General features: G+C 47.3%; 2 non-coding genes across 2 annotated transcripts; both read left to right on the top strand.

Annotated features, from left to right (window-relative positions):
• The first annotated feature begins 495 nt into the window (after positions 1-495).
• On the top strand, positions 496-577 carry trnas-gcu (transfer RNA serine (anticodon GCU)). Its single transcript has one exon. It is a non-coding gene; the product is annotated as a tRNA-Ser (tRNA).
• An 8,980-nt stretch (positions 578-9,557) lies between these two features.
• trnat-ugu (transfer RNA threonine (anticodon UGU)) lies at positions 9,558-9,630 on the top strand. Its single transcript has one exon. It is a non-coding gene; the product is annotated as a tRNA-Thr (tRNA).
• The last annotated feature ends 14,862 nt before the right edge of the window (positions 9,631-24,492 follow it).

Here is a 24,492-nt window from a genome sequence, read left to right as displayed (position 1 = left end):
GAGGACGCTCTCAATGGTGCCACGGTAAAATGTAGTCATGACGGCCGGAGGCTATACAGTCATGCAATAGCATACAAGAAATTTAGGTTCTTTTCTTTAGGATCTTCAGCCGAGATACCCAGGCAGACCATGAAAGAATGTTGATGTTAAAATGTTAGTGGAACTATCCAACTGCGCAGAGCCGATGATCCCAAAGATTCGGGGTGAGACAACATTGAAAAAATGTTTTTCTTTGCTGACAGTGTCACTTCTTTTGTGGCTTAGCTCTTCTTCATTTCACATCTAAAGTATCGTATCATTTTACCTTGTAGCTTATACTACCCCGTACATGACATATCATGTCGCCCATACAACTCATGCATGAGATGCGATGGCTGAGATATTTAGGCGATGGGTTGCTACTCCATTGTGCTCTCCACTCAGCATTTCATCATACTCGTCGGATTTTCACACAAAGTATCTCAGCACAACGTGTTGTCAATGCCATATGAGCAAGACGAGGTGGCCGAGAGGTTAAGGCGATGGATTGCTAATCCATTGTGCTCTGCACGCATGGGTTCAAATCCCATCCTCGTCGAAAGTTAATGTTACATTCTTTTACAGTGGAGCCTCGGTTTCTGAACGTCCCGGTTCTCGAACAAATCAATATTTGAACAAAAAATTCGAGAATTTTTTCCTCCGGATGTCGAACGAAATTCGATTGTCGAACCTCACGAGAGGACCCGCATGCCAACTGACTCCGTTCGTTATTACATTCTAGTTACTCTGAAGATTGCAACAACTCTAATCATGCCTCCAAAGGAAGCAAGTGGGATAAGTAAAGCCATCCTAAAACACAAAGACGCTCCTAAAGCAATGCAACAGTGAGCGCCCGGCGCGCTGCGGTTGCGCGATCGGACCAAATTAAGCTCCCTGCGCACTGAGGTCCACTTAAATTTTGGAAAGTACATCAGGACTTTAAAAATATTTTCTAAATTTTAGCGACCGCTCTGTCACAATAAGGCTAAGCACTGCAGTTGCGCGACCGGACAAAAATGTACAAATGAAAAAATACTTTAAAAAGGCGGGGTTTTAAAATTTAAATTTTATTTTTTTTTCCATTATTTGTAATGGGAAAACATGATTCGGAATTTGAACGATTCAGTTCTCCAACAGCCTTCTGGAACGGATTGTGGTCGAAAACCGAGGCTCCATTGCATCTGTAATCTGGTTTGTATTTGACTCAATATCGTAATATTTAAACTCTTTGGCGGCTCGGTGGAGAACTGGTTAGCATGTCCGCTTCACAGTTAAGAAAGTGCGGGTTCGATTCCATCAACGGCTGTTGCGTGTTGTTGATGATGTCCGTTGTTGGGTCAGGAAAACTAAGATGTGGGGTAACGGTTTGTTCTTTATTGGCAAGATCTTGGGTTGTTTAATGGGGGTCAGTACACATGGCACTTCAGCAGATGTAACAACATCCTCCATCTCCAGGTAAGAAGCTTTTATACTGTCCGGAAAAGGCGGGAAAGCAACACCTGATCATTTGGTATCGATGTGTATTGGAGAGTCACTGCTGCGTGTGTGTATTTGTGTGCGTGTGTGTGTGTGTATGTGTTTGTTTGTGTGTGTTGTTGTAAGGCGGACGTAGTTGAGAGCGCCATGAGAACGTTAAAGGGGCGTGGATTGTATATATAAAACCCGCACCCTATGATGCGGTGCGCCATATGTGTGTTAAACACAGTCATGGCACACATAACTGAGACTGCGCCTTTTATTACGGTGCACGTTTTAATCGTGAAAATACGGTAACTCGTCAGCGTTGGTTTACTGCAATTTGACGACAAACCGCAAAACTATTGGACATGGAAAGTATCATTTATTGGCGCGACTAAAGACTTAAATTTATCAGAAAGAGAGGAGTTCGACCTACTAACAAGGTGGCTAGATCCAAGATCTGCAGAACAGGTGAAAAGGGTTCATGCAGTACCCGCTGGAGGCGTAAAGATGATTTGGGAACGGCTTGAAGAGTGTCACCGTTCCTCAGAAGCAATTGAGGACACACTGCTAAACAAGATAGAGGAGTTTCCAAGGCTAACAAACAAAGACACGAGCCAGCTAAGAGACCCGGGAGACATCTTGTATGAGCTATTGTTGTCAGGCTTGGATCAGGGAGAGGACTCGGATGCAGAGTGCAAACAAAAGGTATTTATTCGAACAGGCTGGAGACAGCACAAAGAAACCAAAAGCGCCTCAAAAAGAGGGAAAACAAGGCTGAAGACAGCAAAAACCAAAAGCACCTCAAAACGAGGGAAAACACGGTGGCAAAAAACAAAATTGAAAAACAGCGCTCAGGCTTGACAAAAAAAAGGTATCTTCTAAACTAGGTTCTCTAAAGCGATATCTGTTACTCACGCGATCGCTGGTGCTCAAGACGGGACAAGACGTGAAGGAATGGGGTCAAAATACAAAAAGTCCTGCCTAGCTACAAAAACAGATATGCTCAAACCTCATTGAATAAAGTACATAAGTAGAAAAGTATATTCACATATTCAATCAATAAAAGAAACATTTTAAGCATATAATCATACCTACACACCAACTCAATAAAGAAGACATAACTAGACATTTTTGATAGGTGGTAATGACAAAGGTTTTTATAACTTTATGAACTGATATATATTTCTGAGCACTTTGAAATAACAAATGTTTTTTGATATATTGCTTGAATAGCTTAATGACCCTTAAGGAACTGTTTAATGCATGCCTGATGATTCTCTAAATCACGGACACTGCCAAAGTCGTCTAAAAATGTTCAGTACTTGATTGTATTTTATGTTTTGACTAATGCTAGACGCCAATTTTCGATTACTACTGAACGTTCTGGACAGAGGGAAATATTTTGCCTAACAAAGAAAATATATGGTTGGAAGCATGATTAAACTAAGAAAATAATGACGTAAGCAAAGACATGGAGTATCAAAAGAACAAACTTTGCATAGTCAAGGAACATTAATAGATTAATGATGTCACAGACAAAAAGCTCACATAATTTCGTACAAAATGACAAAATTGAAATAATTATGAAAGGATGAGGTGAGACAGTCTATGTGCAAGAATGGAGGGGAATGTTTACAGGAAGGTCACTTGGAGATAAAAACCAGCAGGTGCCAGAGGGAGCCAGCCAAGGACTCGGCCAAAGATGATCGCCAAGGCCGAAAGACGGGATGGAAGACAACAGCCCCCACACACACTGAATCGCTCATAACCACCACCCACTCCCATGAAATCAGAATCTCCTGCGAACTTGCCACACCCCCTGACTCATCACCCAACAAACTCGGCCCACATTGGCATGTGGAAATGAATATAAGCTGACCAAAGAACCTTGAATGTGGCGTTTTCTGAATGGAGACTCTCTGCTCTTGAAAGGCCCAGCGCTGTATTGTACTTTCCTGAAAACAGAGCTTTCTTAACAAGAATTGTGATTGAACTCAACCAACCTGTGTAAGTCTAATTTCTGCTTCAGTGTCTTAGCATTTTCCTAAATCTGAAGAAATCAAATGAGCATGCAGTGAGTAAATTGGATAACAGGTGATTGGCAATGGCCATGAGGCGCAGATAGCGCGCTCCCTAAATTGTGGACAAAATCCAACAGACGGACTGGCACAAGACAAGGGGAAGACGCTGGCTAATTACACATAGAAAGGTGAGGACACAGGTGCAGACAATTAGGACCAAAGACACAGGTGCACACAATTGGGATCAGGGAAGACAAGTAGCCTGACACACAGAGGAAGGACCCACGAACTGAAACGAGAGGAGAGTTACCAAAACAAAACAGGAAGTGACAATACGACAAACAGGACAAGACAAAAACAACTCACAAAACATAACAGCATGACAATTGTGGGAGCTGTCAGGGTTTTCCAAACTATCTTGATCATATGATTATGTTGGAATGTATGTAACCAGTAATAAATAACCTAGCTAGATTAGTTTTATGCTTATGTTGGTGCGTAACCAGTAATAAATAACATAGATTGTCCCATCCTACACAATGTCGTAAAACATCTCCTGCTATGCTTTGACTAGAGGTCAAGGGCTTTTTCTTCTCTATCCAGTCCACTGTCACCCCCACCCTGTTTTTCTTAATAAAAACGCTCTTGCGGGAAGCGAGAGTCAGACGTCGTTCGATCATTGACGAATGGACTCTCCACCTGCAGGTGCCCAAAAAGACTTAATTGTCTCCCATGTGGTTCTTGCAAAATAAGTTGGAGTGAGCACCACTCTAACAGGAACCAAGACAGATGATTGATTGATTGATTGATTGATTGATTGATTGATTGATTGATTGATTGATTGATTGATTGATTGATTGATTGGTTGATTGATTGATTGATTGATTGATTGATTGATTGAAACTTTATAGATCCCCGGGAGTGGGGAAATTCAGGCCCCAGTCGCCGTGGGATTTCGGTCTCTTTGTGTGTTGTGACATGTGGAGAGATTGACAATAAAGCTGACTTTGACTTTTGACTTTGATAGAGCTGGTATGTAAAAGACACCCAGATGACATGAGCGCAACTCAGTGACGTCATATGATGGCGCCGCGGATGGCAGCCACGGTGAGTCGCTCTCTGTTTATTTGTCTTATTTTGTGTGTTTTCTGTGTCCTCTGCTGTCCATCCCGGATCACTTTTACCAGAGAAGCTCTGTTAAACATCGGACAGACTTCTTCTGGTATTTTCTCTCCTGTTCTCTCCGATTCAGACTGTTTGTCGGAGATTCTAGCCGGAGCGGCGGTGCTGTACAAGCTAGCGCGACGACGGCGGCGCGGAAAGCGAGCCGGAGCACTCGTAAGGCTGAGGCAGAAAGGGTTCCGTTCTGCCCTACCGTCAATTCATCTGGCGAATGTCCGCTCCCTGGCGAACAAAATGGATGAACTGCTGCTCCTCACTTCAAGGAACACGGACTTCAGCAGATCCGCTGCGCTGTGCTTTGTGGAAACGTGGCTTAGCGAACAAACCCCCCACCACGCCGTGGAGCTAGCCGGGTTCAGGCTAATGCGAGCAGATCGCAGCGCGGAGCTCTCCGGAAAATCAAAGGGAGGTGGTCTCTGTTTCTACATTAATGAACGTTGGTGTACTGATGTCACGGTGTTGAAAGAGTTTTGCAGCCCTCTCCTAGAAACACTTTTCATAAACTGCCGGCCGTTCTATTCACCACGTGAGTTCTCCTCGATCGTCATGACGGCTGTTTACATCCCACCACACGCACGTGCGAGTGAAGCCACGCAGATGCTGGCTGACCAGGTAACAGACATGGAGAAACTTCTACCAAACTCACTAATCATTGTTCTGGGTGATCTTAACAGGGCGAACCTCACACACGAACTCCCCAGATACAGACAGCACGTAACGTGTCCCACCAGAGGGGCACAGACTCTGGACCACTGCTACACCGTGATCAAGGATGCATACCACTCTGCGGCTCGTGCAGCTTTAGGACTCTCGGACCACTGTCTAGTTCATCTGATCCCGGCCTACAGGCAGAAACTAAAAACTTCTAAGCCTGTGGTGAGGACTGTGAGGAAGTGGACAGTGGAGTCAAGGCAGGACCTCCAAGCCTGCTTTGACTGCAGCGATTGGGGAGCTTTCGAAGCTGCAACTTCAGACTTTCATGAACTCACTGACACTGTCACATATACATCAGTTTTTGTGAGGATCTGTGTGTGCAGACTAAGACCTTCTGCACGTACAACAACGACAAACCTTGGTTTACACCGAACCTCAGGAGGCTGCGCAAAGTCAAGGAGGAGGCCTACAGGAGCGGCGACCGCGAGCTGTTCAGGCAGACCAGAAACACACTGAACCGAGAGGTCAGGAAAGCCAGGAGGTGCTACGGGGAGAACCTGAAGAGACACCTCTCTGCCAATCCTGATCCCTCAACGGTGTGGAAAGGTCTGCTGAGCATCACGGGCTACAAGAAACGAACCCCCCGTCCTGTAGAGAGCCCAAGGCTTGCTAACCAGCTAAACAAGTTCTACTGCAGGTTTTATCTGTCCTCTCACACAACGGGACCTCTGGCAGCACAATCTACATACTCACCTCTACCCACAACTGCTCTGTCCACACCTGTATCAGCGTTGTCACCCACTCACTCTCTTGCAGAGGCCGCGCCGGCACTCCAGGTCCGCGAGGAGGAAGTGCGCCAGCTGTTCCGGACACAAAAGACCAGAAAGGCACCGGGCCCAGACGGCGTGTCACCTTCCTACTTGAAAGTCTGCGCTGAGCAGCTGGCGCCCACCTTTGCACGGATCTTTAACCGTTCTCTGGAGCTGTGTGAGGTGCCCTCGTGCTTCAAGAGCTCCACCATCGTTCCAGTGGCCAAGAAGCCCGCCATCACAGGTTTGAATGACTATAGACCCGTCGCACTGACATCTGTGGTCATGAAATCGTTCGAGAGGTTAGTGCTGAACCACCTGAAGGAGGTCATGGGCCCCCTGCTTGACCACCTCCAGTTTGCCTACCGGGCAAACAGGTCAGTGGCTGATGCGGTCAACACGGGACTGCACTACATCCTGCACCACCTGGACACCCCAGGAACGTACGCCAGGATCCTGTTCGTGGACTTCAGCTCGGCGTTCAACACCATCGCCCCTGACATCCTCCAACAGAAGCTCATCCAGCTTGCGGTGCCTGCCTCCACCTGTCAGTGGATCACCAGCTTCCTGACCAACAGGAGACAGCGTTTGAGGCTGGGGGGCATCACATCTGACACCCGGACCACCAACACTGGAGCCCCTCAGGGGTGCGTCCTCTCCCCACTGCTCTTCTCTCTCTACACCAATGATTTCTCCTCAGGTGACTCTCCTGTGAAGCTCCTGAAGTATGCAGACGACACCACTCTCATCGGACTGATCCAGGACGGTGATGAGACTGCGTACAGACAGGAGGTGGAGCGTCTGGTCCACTGGTGCAGTCAAAACCATCTGGAGGTGAACCCGCTCAAGACCGTGGAGATGACAGTGGATTTCAGGCGAGACCCTTCACCACTTTTACCCCTCACTATCCGCAGTAATACTAATCTCTCCACAGACACCTTCAAGTTCCTGGGAACCACAATCTCTCAGGACCTGAAATGGACTGGCCACATAGACTCTGTCCGGAAGAAAGCCCAGCAGAAGCTGTACTTCCTGAGACAGCTCAAGAAGTTCAACCTGCCGCGAGAGCTTCTGAAGACCTTCTACACTGCCATCATCCAGTCTGTCCTCTGCACGTCCATCACTGTCTGGTTTGGATCGGCCTCCAAACAAGACAAGCACAGACTACAACGGACAATCAGAACTGCAGAAAAGATCATTGGAATCAACCTCCCATCTATCCAAGACTTGTACCTGTCTAGGACCAGGAATCGGGCAAGGAACATCTCTACAGACCCTTCTCACCCAGGTTGCAGTCTGTTTGAACTACTCCCCTCCGGACGGCGTTATAGAGCTCGGTACGCCAAAACCAGCAGACACAGAGACAGCTTCTTCCCCCACTCATAGAGTCTCAGAGACATTACTGTGCAATAACATCTCTTCAGCTCTTCACACCTTTTTGAATTTGTCTACACTGTTTTTGCCATTATTCACGTCCTGAATGTTGTTAGTCACCTAAATGTTGAGGGTGTGTTTTTACCGAAGTTAAATTCCTTGTTTGGCACGCTCAAACATGGCGAATAAAAACTCTTGAATAAAAAAAAAACTCTTGAATCTCAGCCATCAAACCAAAGCAACAAGACAAAAGAAAAAAGTAACACCGGCCAACCAGCCCCCTTCAATTCCAAAGAACACCCCAAAACACGCAAAATACCCTCCACAGGGTCCATAAACAGGTGTAAGGGCAGTCAAGTTCAACGCCGCCCAATGGACCGTGGTCGTAAATCGGTAAAACATCACAAAACAGGCAAACGTGTGAGCAGCGTCCTGGGCACCCAGTCGGGGCACGTGCAGATAGTCACCATGGGGCTGGTACGGCGAAGATCATTGGCTTCAACGAGCATGAGGGAGCGGACCTCCCACACGGGTCGCGGCTGCGAGGCCAAGGCGAGGGATCTGGTCAGCAACGGCCGGATGAGCAGGATGGCCATCGTAGAGTCACGCCGGTCTCGACCAATGTGTCCAGCCATCCCATCTCCCAGGGAAAAAAATATCCGATCCGAAACAATCTGCACACACCGAGTTGTGATAGATGGCACCAGCATTGCCGAATGGACAAATAGAAAGAAAGAAAAAGGAGAAAGGAAGGAAATAAAGAGGAAAAGAGAGAACACTGCTGCGGGGCTGCCACTCACAGTGGCGCCAAACAAAAAAAAAGGGGCTTGCATATTAGGTAACCGCTCGTGGTGTCCGACAATTAGTGGATTTTGAAGTTTCTCTTCAGAGAGAATCTTTGGCCACAAAGTGAGTAGGAGACAGGTTTTTCACCAGTGTGTTCTTGCATTTGATTTTAAGTTTACTTTCTGAGAGAATATTTGGCCACAAGCTGAGCAGGAAAAAATTTTTTCACCTGTGTGTGTTCTTCCATGTGTTTTTAAGTTTACCTTCTGATAGAATCTTTGGCCACAAACTGAGCAGGAAAACGGTTCCTGTCCTGTGTACTCTTGCATGTGTTTTTAAGTGTCCCGTCTGACCGAATCTTTGGCCACAAACTGAGCAGGAAAAAGGTTTCTCATGGGTGGGGGTATTTGTGTGTGTTTTTAAGTCACCCTTCTGTGAGAATATTTGGCCAGGAACTGGGCAGGAAAAAGGTTTCTCAACTGTGTGTGTTCTTGTCATTATTTTTAGGTGACAGTTCTGCGAAAGATTGGCTACAAACTGAGCAGGAAAAATATTTTTTCAGCTGAGTGTGTTCTTGCATGTAGTTTTAAGTTTACTTTCTGAGAGAATCTTTGGCCACAAAGTGATCTGGAAAAGGATATCTCACTGGTGTGGGTTCTTGTGTGTGTTTGCAAGTCACCCTTCTGAAAGAATTTTTGGCCACAAACTGAGCAGGAAAAACGTTTCTCCCCAGTCTGGGTTCTCATGTGACTTGTTAAGTGCCTCTTCTGAGAGAATCGTTGGAAAAACGTTTCCCTTCTGTGTGTATTCTTAGGTGTAGTTTCAAACTCCTCTTATGAGCAAACATTTTCCAAGACTGAGAACATTTCCAGTGTTTGGTATAAAATATCAACTTCTGACTCAAGACAAGTTGAGGGCATACTGTAGATATCCTCTTCGTCCTTCTCTTTCCCCTCCTCTTTTATCAAAGTTGCTCTGGCCCGGCCTCCTGTTTCTCATTAATCATGGCTGTTCCTGGCTGTTGTCTCATTCAAACTTGTACATAAAAACTAGCGCTTCAACCACCAGCTTCAACCACCAGCTTCAACCAGAGGTTCAAGCACGCTAACTGATTCTCAAACTTGGCCAAGCTATCTAGCCTTGCTTGGTCGCAGAATAGTAGCATGGGAGGTAAACGTGGTGACATCCTGATTTCCACTTTGTAATATTGTAGTTAAATAATTTATAGTTTATAATCAACCACAGCAGAACAGGCCTTGTAGCTCAGTGGTTAGAGCACTGGTCTTGTAAACTAGGGGTCGTGAGTTCAATTCTCACTGAGGCCTGATTGTATACTAAACATTTACTGCGCAAGCTTGACATATAAGAGTTGAGGGTGTAATTCCACTTATCTTGTCCATAGTACTGGTGACCAGCAGTTATGTGATGAGTTGTTATTGTCTTTGAGGATATTAAGGGAAATTTTATAATTTCAGACGGCACACCAATGTGTCCACACTGGATGAGAATCACTGGCTTACAGTCCTGTTTAGACTACATTTTCAAGCGTTTCTTTTGGTCAATCTTCTAAAAGGTTGACACAGTTTTGCCAGGCAAGACCGCGTAGCTCATTAATAAGAGCATTAGAATTGTAACTCAGAGGGTGTGAGTTAAATTCCCACTAGAGTCTGACAGACAGCTACATCTGCTAACCCTGCTTGGTTGTAGTGTGTTTGAATTTTTGATTAGCGGTAGGTGTTAAAGCCTCATTGCTAGCAAGAGAACTAGTCTTGCAAACAAAGATTCACTCGCTGTGTCTCAATTCACAGGCTGCATCCTCAGAAATACTTTTTTTTTTGCCAATTATCAGGCTGCATGACATGACTTCTGGTGCGACGCGAACGCACGTCATGTGACACACGAATTCAGCCTTGAAACCGGCATAATTTAAATGGCAACAGATGCTGAGCGGAGACTACATATATTTTAAAGTAATTTCCCATATTACTCTTTCAAATATCTATTCAGAAACTCTGAACATATAAGGACATATTTATTGAGAGAAAACAGGGCAGGAGGGGGAGTTTGTTCCCCTCAGCAACTGGTTAATCAATATAGTCTACATTCCAACATAATCATACGATCAAGAACAGTGGAGCCTCGGTTTTCGACCACAATCCGTTCAAGAAGGCTGTTCCAGAAGTGAATCGTTCGAATTCCAAATAATGTTTTCCCTTTACAAATAATGGAAAAAAAAATTATCTATTCCAAGCAAAAAAACCTGTCTTTTTTAACAATTTTTTTCCATTTGCGCATTTTTGTCCGATCACGTAACTGCAGCGCAGCGCCGAACACGCAACTGCACCGTGCTGGTCGCATTATTGCGACAGAGCCGTCGCTAAAATTTAGAAAAGATTTTTAAAGTCCTAATGGCCCCTCCATGAGTCGTCACCTTATCGTGGTGGAGGGGTTTGCGTGCCCCTATGATCCTAGGAGCCATGTTGTCTGGGGCTTCATGCTCCTGGTAGGGTCACCCATGGCAAACGGGTCCTAGGTGAGGGGCCAGACAAAGCACGGCTCAAAAAGCCCCTTATGATGAAGAATATATATGGAAACAGATTTCCCTCGCCCGGACGCGGGTCACCGGGGCCCCCTTCTGGAGCCAGGCCTGGAGGCGGGGCTCGAAGGCGAGCGTCTGGTGGCCGGGCCTTCGCCCATGGGGCCCGGCCGGGCAAAGCCCGAAAAGGAAATGTGGGTCCCCCTTCCCATGGGCTCACCACCTGTGGGAGGGGCCAAAGGGGTCGGGTGCAGTGCGAGCTGGGCGGCGGCCAAAGGCAGGGACCTTGGCGGTCTGATCCCCGGCTGCAGAAGCTGGCTCTTGGGACATGGAATGTCACCTCTCTGGCTGGAAAGGAGCCCGAGCTGGTGTGCGAGGCAGAAAAGTTCCGACTAGATATAGTCGGACTTGCCTCCACGCACAGTTTGGGTTCCGGTTCAAGCCCTCTCGAGAGGGGCTGGACTCTCTTCCACTCTGGAGTTGCCCACGGTGAGAGGCGTCGAGCAGGTGTGGGTATACTTATTGCCCCCCGGCTGGGCGCCTGCACATTGGGGTTCACCCCGGTGAACGAGAGGGTAGCCTCCCTCCGCCTTCGGGTGGGGGGACGGGTCCTGACTGTTGTTTGTGTCTATGCACCAAACGGCAGCTCAGAGTACCCACCCTTCTTGGAGTCCCTGGAGGAAGTGCTGGAGAGCGCTCCTTCTGGGGACTCCATCGTTCTACTGGGTGACTTCAATGCTCACGTGGGCAATGACAGTGAGACCTGGAAGGGCGTGATTGGGAGGAACGGCCCCCCCGATCTGAACCCGAGCGGTGTTCTATTATTGGACTTCTGTGCTCAACACGGATTTTCTATAATGAACACCATGTTCAAACATAAGGGTGTCCATGTGTGCACTTGGCACCAGGACACCCTAGGCCGCAGTTCGATGATCGACTTTGTAGTCGTGTCATCGGATTTGCGGCCGCATGTTTTGGACACTCGGGCGAAGAGAGGGGCGGAGCTGTCAACTGATCACCACCTGGTGGTGGGTTGGCTCCGATGGTGGGGGAAGATGCCGGTCCGACCTGGCAGACCCAAACGTTCTGTGAGGGTCTGCTGGGAACGTCTGGCGGAATCCCCTGTCAGGAAGAGCTTCAACTCCCACCTCCGGCAGAACTTTTCCCAGGTCCCGGGGGAGGCGGGGGACATTGAGTCCGAGTGGACCTTGTTCCGCGCCTCCATTGTTGAGGCGGCCGAACGGAGCTGCGGCCGTAAGGTCATTGGTGTCAGGGTTTTCCAAACTATCTTGATCTATGATTATGTTGGAATGTATATAACCGGTAATAAATAACTTAGGTAGATTAGTTTTATGCTTACGTTGGTATGTAACCGGTAATAAACCACCTAAGTCTGTCCCATCCTAAACAATGTCGTAAAACATCCCCTGCTCTGTTTACCTAGATGTCAAGAGCTTTAACTTGTTTATTCAGTCTACTGTCACCCCCACCCTTTTTCTCTTAATAAAGATGGTCTTGTGGGAAGCGAGAGTCAGACGTCATTCGATCATTGCTGTACGCACAGTGACGAATGGACTCTCCGCCTGCAGGTGCCCAAAACGACTAACTTGTCTCCAAGTGGTTCTTGCAAAATAAGTTAGAGTGAGCACCACCCTAACATTTTGGTGCCGAAACCCGGGATCCCTCATACCCGCCATCTGGCTGACGGAGGACGACACGCTGTACACCGTCGACGGGCCAGCGTCCATTTAGCCGGACCTGGTACAGAAAGACCTAGGAAGGAAATTCTTCGCTGGGCCAGCATCTTAAGTCTGCCTTCGTCTGACAGATGTGGATTGACGGGATCCGGCTGAACAGCGAACCAAGGAGACAAGTAAGTTAAAGCCCTAAAGTTGTGGGATTGTGTTGTTGTGAAACGCGTAAAAGTGCACAGGAATAAAAATAGGCAAGACAGAAGATAAGAAGTCTTGTGGAAGGAGGGGGTGTTGTAGAGTCCCCCTCTGGATGAAGTGGCTCTTCTGGAGCAGTGGTTTTCAAAATATTTTTGTCAAATCTCACGTACCTCCGTGTACCCTGATTTGACAACCACTGTTCTAAGGGGACAACTTCGCGTTGGCAGGGCTGGGTAACTGGACGGTTGTCTTTAGTTCCCAGGGAAGGAAGGGGTGTTGTAGAGTCCCCTATCCGGATGAGGCAGCTCTTTTATTTTTAAAAGAGGACTTCGCGTTGGCAGGGATAAGAAATTTGCGTGGTTGAGAAAGTGTGACTGGTAGGATAAATTGACTAAATAGCAGTTCTAGCATTGATCCACGAAAATAATACAGGCTAGTAATTGTTCAAAGGTCAATTTAAACTTGCATTGAGGATCCTCAAAGAAAAAGAATAAATTTAAAAAAAAAAAAATTGTATAAACCTAAAATACCAAATTAAGATGGGAAATAAAAACTGTAAATCCCTAGCTCTTGACGGAGATGAGAAGTACATGGCGAGTAAATTTGTTAATTGTATGCAATACATGCCGAAGTGGAAGAAAAAGTATGGAGTAGAAGGGAGGTTGAAAGTTGAAGTGTGGAAGATAGTGGTTGAGGTCTTGGAGAAGAGCGTGAACAGGAAGTCAGAGGGACTGAAAAAGAAAAGAAAAGAGAAAGAATTGATTTGTGCTAAAATATGGTTGAATGCTTCACAAGAGAGAAGAGAACAAATCCAAAAGACAAAAGATAGAAAGATGAAAAGTGATGAGGCTGCGACCATGTTTGTCAGGCCGGAAGACAATGAGGCCACAGTGCGCAGGCGCACTGTCCCGGATACAGCGCAAGCAGAGGAGCAAGAGAGGCTGTCCGCTTGTGCGCAAAACTTGTATCCAAGCTTAACAGACCTGCGCCCTCCCCCATATAACAGCAAAAAAGGTCAGGGTCAAATGATTAGAAGCCCTGTACAAACAAGAAGTTTGACCACTGCTGCTAGATTTTCCCAAAATTTAGACAATGTTGATGTGTGCCCAATGATCCAAGTGCCAAACCCTATTGTAGGGGAAGGCCAACCTCCACATACATATGTTTTTCGGCCATGGACTTTGGAAGAGGCAAGGAAAGCAGTTGAAGGGGTTACCCCTGTTGCTGAAGACCCAGAAAAATGGGCAGAAGACATGGCTGGCATCATACATTCCTATAGACTGAATGGACATGAGGCAGGAGAAGCTGCAATGTCTTCCTTGGGAAAAGACTGGGCAAAGGTTAGAGGAAATTACACAGGTAGAAATAATCAAGGGCCTTTTCCCTATCCCGTTGAGGGAAATCAATTGGGAGGGGAGTATGCAGCACAATGGAATGATCTTGTGCAAAGAGTGCGAACAATATTTCAAAGACGAGCGAATTATGGTCATTTGGCAGGAATAAAACAGAAGCCTGGGGAAGATACTGATGATTTTCGCTTGAGATTTGAAAAAGAATTCAGGGTGCATAGTGGCATCCCATTCAATGATGCAGCTGAGAGTGCTTATCAGCAACAGCTTAAAAATGCGCTCCTTACTAATTTCCGCCCTGAAATAGGCAACTGGGTGAGGAAACATTTGGTGGAAGTAGATATTGCAAGTGTGACAACAACTATGCAATGGGCCAGACATGCTGAAAAAGTGATAAAAAAAGGCAAAAGTTCTGATGTATTTCATCTAGACGTTAATGACCTAGATGAAGATACAACAGTCTTCTTCCAAGGGTCCCAGAGGGGCAGAGGAGGTAGAGGCCAACAAGGTCGAAGGCCACCATACAATTCAAAACCCCTACAAGATTCTGACAACTGTTGGAACTGTGGGAAACGTGGACACTGGTCAAAAGAGTGTTTTAGAAAAAAACAAAACCAATCAAGGGGTGGAGGAAGGGGCAGAGGGAAAGCCAAATTCTCAGCATGACTAGATTGCCCCCCTATGACCTCTTGTGCTCCTACAGAGGAAGAAATAGTAGATGTTCATACAGCATGGGACATTCTGAGTGCATTAAAAGAAAAACCATATGTTACCTTAAACATTGGAGGAAGTGAAGTTGAGTTTTTGTGTGATACCGGAGCTTGTAAAACCGTAATAAAAACTAAAGTCCCTAATCTGAAGGCCTCCCAAAATACAATTTGGGTGAAATCTGCTGATGGGCAGGTACACAAGGAGAGTATCTCCAATCCAGTTGTAGTGAGAGATGATGAAACAGGAGTCATAGCCTCAGTCTCGATTGTTCTATCCCCAAAATGTCCCATAAACCTGCTGGGACGAGATCTGATGACTCGGTTGGGAATTGCAATAATTCCAGTAAAGGATGGCATGCGAGCATGTAGAGTGAGAGATGTAGACTCATATGCTGCACAAGCAGGTGAACAGATTTCCTGCTCCTATGACATCACTCCCGAACGGAATCCCAAGCTACCAAGCAGATTGCTGAGTGAAGCTCGAAAACAATTGTCCCGACCTGAATCAGAAATGACTTGTAATCAATTACATGTCACCATGAATATCCTCACTGATCCACATGATGAGTATATTGAAAGTTTTCTCAGTGACACAGAAGTAACTTTAACAATCACTGCTCTGTACACAGATCGCGGGTCATTTGCAGCTGCTGCTGTGCTCCTGCCCGCTCCTCAGAAAGACAAATACAAGTTGTCAGCTGTACCCCACATTTCATTGTTCAAACCTCACAGTATAACATGGGCAGATGTGGGTTGCCGAATTAAACTTGCTAGATCTGTCACTGATTATGAGGACGAAGGTGATGGGTGGAGCTACAGTACCAGTTGTGACATGTGGAAGCAAACAGTGTGTGAAGTAGCTGTTGGTAGGGCATGCGCTTGTGCGCTAACCTGACTAGTTGACATTTGTTTGAATGAGAAGGAGGAGGGGGAATTGGCTGGGCTTCCTGAAAAACTGTGGACAAAGGGGCCATCTGATGTAGGACTTTTAACATCCATTCCACCGGTACAGATCAAACCAAGATCAGATTGGCGTCCAAGAGTTAAGCAATATCCTTTAAAACAGGAGGCAATAAACGGGATTGCCCCTGTTATAAATGATCTTTTGACAGGAGGAATCATTAGGAAGTGCTCGGATTCTCCTTGCAACACTCCTATTTTTCCAGTCCAAAAGGCCAATAAAATTGATTGGCGAATGATACAAGATTTACGAGCAGTGAATGATGCAGTGCAGACAAGAGCACCTAATGTGCCTGACCCACACACACTTCTGAACACTTTGAAACCTAACCAGAAGTTTTTCACAGTAATTGATCTTAGCAATGCATTTTTCTCAGTGCCAATTCACCCAGACTCACAGTTTTGGTTTGCGTTTACCTTTAAAGGACAAAGCTATACGTACACCAGATTGCCACAGGGATTTGCTGATAGTCCAACTATTTTCATTCAAGCTATCATGGCCTGTCTGGCTGATTTTCAGATGTCAAACAAAAGCCAACTTCTAGTTTATGTAGATGATCTCCTGATAGCCTCTGAAACTGAAGCTGCTTGCAAGGAAGACTCCTTAGCGTTGTTACACTTTCTCTGCAAAACAGGGAATAAAGTGAGCAAGCACAAGCTACAATGGGTCAGACAGGAGGTGAACTATTTAGGTCACACTTTGTCAGCTTCTGGAAGACAGATACAGAGAACCAGAAAGCAGATCATTGCAGATGCACCGAAACCTGAAACAAAAAAACAAATGATGTCATTTTTGGGACTCTGCAATTACTGTAGAGCATGGATCCCACATTATGCGGAAAAGACACAACCGCTGCTGAACATTGTGCATGGAGTCCCCATGGCAATGACAGAAAAAATTATGTGGACACCAGTGGCAGATGATGCTTTTGTGGTGCTGAAACAGGCTCTGATAGAAACTACAACTCTTATCTTGCCAGACTACAATAAAACCTTTGTGCAAACAGCAGACTGCAGGAATGGTTTTATGACCTCAGTGTTGCTGCAGAGTCATGGCAGCAAACTAAGACCAATTGCATTTTATTCAAAAAAATTGGATCCAGTGGCTCAATCTTTGCCAGACTGTGTCCAAGCAGTGTGCGCGGCAGCGCTTGCAGTGAGACAGGCTGCAGATGTGGTGCTTTTTCACAAAATGGAGCTGCTAGTTCCACATGCTGTAGACGTGTTGCTACTGCAAAGTAAAATGAGCTTTTTGTCACCAGCCAGACACCTATCTTACACTGCTACACTTCTGTCACAACCACACATTGTGATAAAGAGGTGCACAGTCCTTAACCCAGCAACGTTGATTCCGTTGCCGGGGGATGGTACACCACATAACTGTTTGGATGCCACAGAACATCTACAGCTGCCCAGAGAAGATTTAAGTGACACGCCACTTGACAAAGGAGAAAAGTGGTTTGTGGATGGATCATGTTCAAAGGATCCTAGAGGGACCAATCAAAGTGGCTATGCAATTGTGGGATTGCCAAACCAGATTGTTGAAGCAGAGAAGCTTCCATACAACAGGTCAGCGCAGGCTGCTGAGCTAATTGCGCTAACAAGAGCTTGTCAATTAGCAGAAGATAAGGAAGTCACTGTATACACAGACAGTCAGTATGCGTTTTCTACTCTGTTCTATTTTGCGAAACAATGGGAGCGCAGAGGGATGACAACATCGACCGGTAAGCCGGTTACCCATGCCTCCTTGTTAAAAGACTTGTTGCAGGCTATTCATTTACCTGCTAAACTAGCTGTGTGTAAATGTGCTGCTCACACCACTGGCACAGATGAAGTCTCAAATGGAAACAGATTAGCAGACAAAATTGCTAAAGAAGCAGCAGCAGGGAAACATGGCCATGAATTCTTTTTAATAGATTCAGAGGACACACAACTCATAGATAAAACTATACTGACAGATATGCAGGGCAATGCTCCAATGGTGGAAAAACGAATGTGGACGACAAAAGGTGCAATGATGGATACAGATAATATCCACCGCATCGATGACAAACCTGTTTTACCAAAATCACTTTTTAAGGCAGCAGCAATTGCGACCCATGGGCCTTGCCATGTGTCGACAGGAGGGATGAAGTCTATCATACATCAACAATTCACTACCTTTGGTTTAGATGCTTACTTAAAAAAATTTTGTAAAGCATGTCCTGTTTGTGTGAAACATAATCCACAAGGAAATATGAGACCTAAGAGAGGCTCATTTCCAAAACCGTTTTACCCATTTCAAATCATGCACATGGATTTTATTGAGCTCACACAAAGTGGACCTCACAAATACTGCTTAGTGATGATTGATGCATTTTCCAAATGGGTGGAAATAGTTCCATCTAAACGAGCAGATGCCTTAACAGTGGCAAAAGCCATCTGCAAAGCCATCATACCGACTCATGGCATCCCCCAAACCATTTACAGTGACAATGGTCCACACTTTGTGAACCAAGTTGTACAGAACATGGCTGTACACCTTGGGATGACATTAAAAAACCACTGCGCTTGGCATCCTGCGAGCGCTGGTCTGGTTGAACGAGCAAACTCCACTATCAAAAGCAGGTTGAAAAAATGCATGGAAACAACAGGCAGATCTTGGCCAGAGTGCCTAGACTTAGTGAAGCTCTATATGAGAATTACTCCCACTTCAGATGGGCTAACACCTTTTGAAATCATCCATGGGAGACCATATAGACTACCTGTGTTCCCTGCAGATTTGCAAAAAGCAGATGAAGAGCAGTCCTTGGCAGACTATATGATAAGGACGCTCAAACTGAAAGATGTGTCAAATGCAAATTTACTGCCGCCTGATCTTTCCTCCTCACAGGTCGACAAACCCATCGATCCAGGAGACTGGGTCTACATCAAGGTCGTAAAAAGAAAGAACTGGCTCAGCCCACGGTGGGAGGGACCATTCCAAGTCTTGCTGACTACCCCCACCGCAGTGAAGATTGCTGAACGGCCCAGCTGGATTCACCTCAGCCACTGCAAGTTGCAGAGAGTGCTGGACCCCTAATTCGGAGTAGTAGGGAAGACTAACTTCAAAGGAGTCCTATCGTTTAGGGTGGGACGTCTCAATGTTGGTGAAGAAAACAACGATCCCCACTCCGCTAGGCGAGGGGATGTCCCGGTGTCTCTGCCATCCTAGTAGCAACGGGGCTCCATATGCCAGATGGATCCTCTGCTGCGTTGTGGTTGGAGCGTGCTATGGTCTCATTTGAACAGACCAAGTGACAATGTTGACCGTGGAAAACGATGGTCACACGATGAGAACTTTGAGGACTGGTCATGGGACCCCAAAAACCCATACGAAACCAACACGTGGTACCGGTACGTTAAGTTCACTGTGAGAGCCCACACACAGGAGGGATGTTATGTGTGTTCAAAACTCCCCCCTTCCTCCACGCAAGTTCACTTGGAGGCCAGAGCAATGAATGTCACTGAAGCAAAATGCATGGCATCCATGGGAGGAGTTGGATATCAACACCCTGCCGTCAAAGTGAGTGATGACGACCCTTTCCGCCCTGGACTTGTGGAAGGCACCTGTGATAAGCTTTTCTGGACAAATCTCAATGTGACTGTTAAAGGACGAACATTACCGCAGGTGGCCTACACAGAGCGGCGGCCTGGAGTGAACTATACGTGTTACATCCAAGGAAGTGAGACCCACAAATGCATTGACAGTGACTGCTCTCCAGGAGGAAACTGGATGGGAGCTTTGGACATCGTCACTGAGTGTCAAGATAGGAGAGCCATTTCAGTTGGGGAGGGCTCTCCGACTAACATGTCTGCACCATCGAACGGAACATACTTCATACAGAATGGCTGGTGGCTGTGCGGTCACAAGGTTTATCCATTGCTGCCCGCCAACTGGACAGGAGTGTGTGCACCAGTGTGGGTGACAGACCACACCTACAGGATACGACATCGACAGCTGACGACAGCACGCAACTCTTCTCGACGTCAACGCAGAGCGGTTGCAACCTTTGACCCTCATGACCCTATCTGGGGTGCGAATGTTCCAGGCGACCATAAAGTATGGTCCGTTGGAGACAAAGTTGTTCATGCGCTTTTTCCCTGGGTCGGAATTGGAAAACAATCACTCTTCATCGAGACACTGAACTATCGTTTTCAATCCTTTGCGAATCTCTCACTACAAGTCAACGATGGACAAAATAGAGAGATTCAGGCTATTAGGCTGATGGTCTTGCAAAACAGGATGGTTCTGGACTTGTTGACGGCAGCACAAGGTGGTGTGTGCCACATCATTGGGACTTCCTGTTGCACATACATTCCTGGAGAAAATGATACACACATCTACGACGCCATGGCTTCGCTGAAGAACTTACAGCAGGCCATGTCAAATGACAAAGTTCCACAACAGTGGGGTTTCTTTTCATGGCTATTCTCTGGCAACTGGTGGCAACTGCTTTTGAAACTAGTGTCTCCTGTGCTTGTTGTGCTGGTGTTGTTGTGCTTGTTTACGACCTGTGTTATCCCATGTTTGAAGTCTGCTGTGACGAGGGTCGTCTCTTCTACCGTAGCACACGTAAATATACAACTTCTTAGTCGTGACGGATGTGATGACCATGATGAAACGCGGATTGCGTAGGTGCTATTATACTGGACGTGTTTTACAGAAACTTGATGATTTGACCATCGAAAATGCTTCGCAAGTGATGGATACAATGATGTACTGTTTCTGTGTTTTTATTTTTATTTTTTTGTTGATAGCATTCTGGTCGCCTAAGGCAGAGGGACCGTGTGTGACTTTTCCTGCGTATTAACATCGGCCAGCAGGTTTTTAGACCACACAATAAGTTTGGATTGGAGTATTGAGGAAAAACCTCATCTTCACTGGAAGTTGTTGCTATCGGTGTTTGTTGTTTTTGTCGTGTTTCACCCTACACGCTCCCCAACCCGTCCGCTGTGATCTCAGTTTTTTATTGATCTTTTTTATTATTGTTTTTTTTTTATTTTTGCTATTCTTCTTTATATTTACTTACTTACTTCTGTTTGATTGATCGGGTTCACATAATCATATGATAAAACAGGAGGGAGATGTCAGGGTTTCCAAACTATCTTGATCTATGATTATGTTGGAATGTATATAACAGGTAATAAATAACTTAGGTAGATTAGTTTTATGCTTACGTTGGTATGTAACCGGTAATAAACCACCTAAGTCTGTCCCATCCTAAACAATGTCGTAAAACATCCCCTGCTCTGTTTACCTAGATGTCAAGAGCTTTAACTTGTTTATTCAGTCTACTGTCACCCCCACCCTTTTTCTCTTAATAAAGATGGTCTTGTGGGAAGCGAGAGTCAGACGTCATTCGATCATTGCTGTACGCACAGTGACGAATGGACTCTCCGCCTGCAGGTGCCCAAAATGACTAACTTGTCTCCAAGTGGTTCTTGCAAAATAAGTTAGAGTGAGCACCACCCTAACAATTGGTGCCTGTCGTGGCGGCAATCCCCGAACCCGCTGGTGGACACCGGCGGTAAGGGATGCCGTCAAACTGAAGAAGGAGTCCTATCGGGCCGTTTTGGCCTGCGGGACTCCCGAGGCAGCTGACAGGTACCGGATGGCCAAGCGGAACGCGGCTTCGGCGGTTGCTGAGGCAAAAACCCGGGCGTGGGAGGAGTTTGGCGAGGCCATGGAGAATGCTTTCCGGACGGCTTCGAGGAGATTCTGGTCCACCATCCGGCGTCTCAGGAGGGGGAAGCAGTGCAACGTCAACACTGTTTACAGTGGAGATGGCGTGCTGCTGACCTCGACTAGGGACGTCGTGTGTCGGTGGGGAGAATACTTCGAAGACCTCCTCAATTCCACCGACACGCCTTCCATTGTGGAGGCAGGGCCTGGGGACTCTGAGGTGGACTCTCCAATCTCTGGGGTTGAAGTCACTGAGGTAGTTAAAAAACTCCTCGGTGGCAAGGCCCCGGGGGTGGATGAGATCCGCCCGGATTTCTTAAGGGCTCTGGATGTTGTGGGACTGTCATGGCTGACACGTCTCTACAGCATCGCGTGGACATCGGGGACAGTGCCTCTGGATTGGCAGACTGGGGTGGTGGTTCCCCTCTTTAAGAAGGGGGACCGGAGGGTGTGTTCCAATTACAGGGGAATTACACTCCTCAGCCTCCCTGGGAAGGTCTATTCAGGGGTGCTGGAGAGGAGGGTCCGTCGGGAGGTCGAACCTTGGATTCAGGAGGAACAGTGTGGCTTTCGTCCTGGCCGTGGAACAGTGGACCAGCTCTTCACCCTCAGCAGGATCCTCGAGGGTGCATGGGAGTTCGCCCAACCAGTCCACATGTGTTTTGTGGACTTGGAGAAGGCGTTCGACCGTGTCCCTCGGGAGGTTCTCTGGCGGGTGCTTCGGGAGTACGGGGTACCGAGCCAACTGGTAAGGGCGGTTCGGTCCCTGTATCACCGATGCCAGAGTTTGGTCCGCATTTCCGGCAGTAAGTCGGATTCGTTCTCAGTGAGGGTTGGACTCCGCCAAGGCTGCCCTTTGTCACCGATTCTGTTCATAGTTTTTATGGACAGAATTTCTAGGCGCAGCCGAGGCGTTGAGGGTGTCCGGTTTGGGGACCTCAGCATCGCGTCTCTGCTTTTTGCAGACGACGTGGTGCTGTTGGCTTCTTCAGGCCGTGATCTCCAGCTCTCACTGGAGCGGTTCGCAGCCGAGTGTGAAGCGGTCGGGATGAGGGTCAGCACCTCCAAATCCGAGTCCATGGTCCTCGATCGGAAAAGGGTGGAATGCCCTCTCCGGATCGGGGATGAGATCCTGCCCCAAGTGGAGGAGTTTAAGTATCTTGGGGTCTTGTTCACGAGTGAGGGGAGGATGGAGCGCGAGATCGACAGGCGGATCGGTGCAGCGTCGGCAGTAATGCGGACTTTGTACCGGTCCGTCGTGGTAAAGAGAGAGCTGAGCCAAAAGGCAAAGCTCTCAATTTACCGGTCGATTTACGCTCCTACCCTCACCTATGGTCACGAGCTATGGGTCGTGACCGAAAGAACGAGATCCCGGATACAAGCGGCCGAAATGAGTTTTCTCCGCAGGATGTCCGGGCTCTCCCTTAGAGATAGGGTGAGAAGTTCGGTCATCCGGGAGAGACTCGGAGTAGAGTCGCTGCTCCTCCACGTTGAGAGGAGCCAGATGAGGTGGCTCGGGCATCTCATCAGGATGCCTCCTGGACGCCTCCCTGGGGAGGTGTTCCGGGCATGTCCCACCGGTAGGAGACCCCGGGGACGACCCAGGACGCGCTGGAGAGACTATGTCTCTCAGCTGGCCTGGGAACGCCTTGGGATCCCCCGGGATGAGCTAGATGAAGTGGCTGGGGAGAGGGAAGTCTGGGAGTCCCTCCTGAAGCTGCTGCCCCCGCGACCCGACCCCGGATAAGCGGAAGAAGATGGATGGATGGATGGATGGAAGTCCTAATGGACTTTCCAAAATTTAAGTGGACCTCAGTGCGCAGGGAGCTTAATTTGGTCCGATCTGGCAACCGCAGCGCGCCGGGCGCTCACTGTCGCATTGCTTTAGGAGCGTCTTTGTGTTTTAGGATGGCTTTACAGCTCCCACTTGCTTACTTTGGAGGCGTGATTAGAGTTGACGCAATCCTCAGAATAACGAGAATGTAATAACGAACGGAGTCAGTTGGCATGCGGGTCCTCTCGGCTCATCTCGCGAGGTTCAACCACCGAATTTCGTCCGACATCCGAAGCAAAAAAATCTCGAATTTTTTGTTCAAATACTGATTTGTTCGAGAACTGGGACGTTTGAAAACCGAGGCTCCACTGTAATTTGTCAACCCTAACAATCTTTGGCCACAAACTGAGCAGGAAAAACGTTTCTCACCTGTGTGTGTTCTTGCATGTGTTTTTAAATGTCCCTTCTGACAGACTCTTTGGCCACATCTTTTTTGATGAAAGAACACACCTTGTCCTTTTGCTCGTTAGGCATGGCTGTTGTCACATTTGGTGCTCACTCTTTTGCAAGAACCACATGGGAGACTATTAAGTAATTTTCTGGGCACCTCCAGGCGGAGAGTCCATTCGTCACTGTGCGTACAGCAATGACTGCGGGACTGCTGTGTGCTCGTGTTCACTGAGACTTGGTTGACTGTCAACATTCCGGACTCTGCCGTACATCTGGAGCGGCTAGCGTGCTATCGGGCGAACCGGGCCATTGTGAAAGGGGGTAAATCTCGTGGAGGTGGAATATGCGTCTACATCCGTGACGAATGGTGCCGAGACTCTGTAGTGGTATGCAAGCACTGCTCACCACTGGCGGAGTTCGTGATCATTAAGTGCCGTCCTTTTTACCTGCCAAGGGAATTTACCGCGATTCTGCTAGTCGCGGTTTACATCCCGCCTTCCAACATCGAAGGCGACAGGATCGCGGCTCTTAGTGAACTGTACCAGGCTGTCAGTGAACAAGAGACAGCGCACCCTGACGGTTTGGCCATCTTCGCTGGGGATTTTAAGCATGCTAACCTGAAGTCTGTTTTTCCGAGGCTTCACCAGCATGTTAATTTTCCTACGCGTGGCGACAGCTTCCTGGACCGGGTCTACTCTTCGCATAAAGGAGCTTTCAAAGCCGCCCCCCTCCCCCATCTTGGACCTTCTGACCATATCACTGTTATGCTTTTGCCCGCATACAGACAAATGGTGAGAGCGTCCAGGCCGGTT

This window comes from Syngnathus typhle, unplaced genomic scaffold (genome assembly GCF_033458585.1).
Source record: "Syngnathus typhle isolate RoL2023-S1 ecotype Sweden unplaced genomic scaffold, RoL_Styp_1.0 HiC_scaffold_27, whole genome shotgun sequence".
NCBI lineage: Eukaryota > Metazoa > Chordata > Actinopteri > Syngnathiformes > Syngnathidae > Syngnathus > Syngnathus typhle.
Note: the sequence above shows the minus strand (reverse complement) of the source record. Positions and strands in the feature narration are given on the sequence as shown.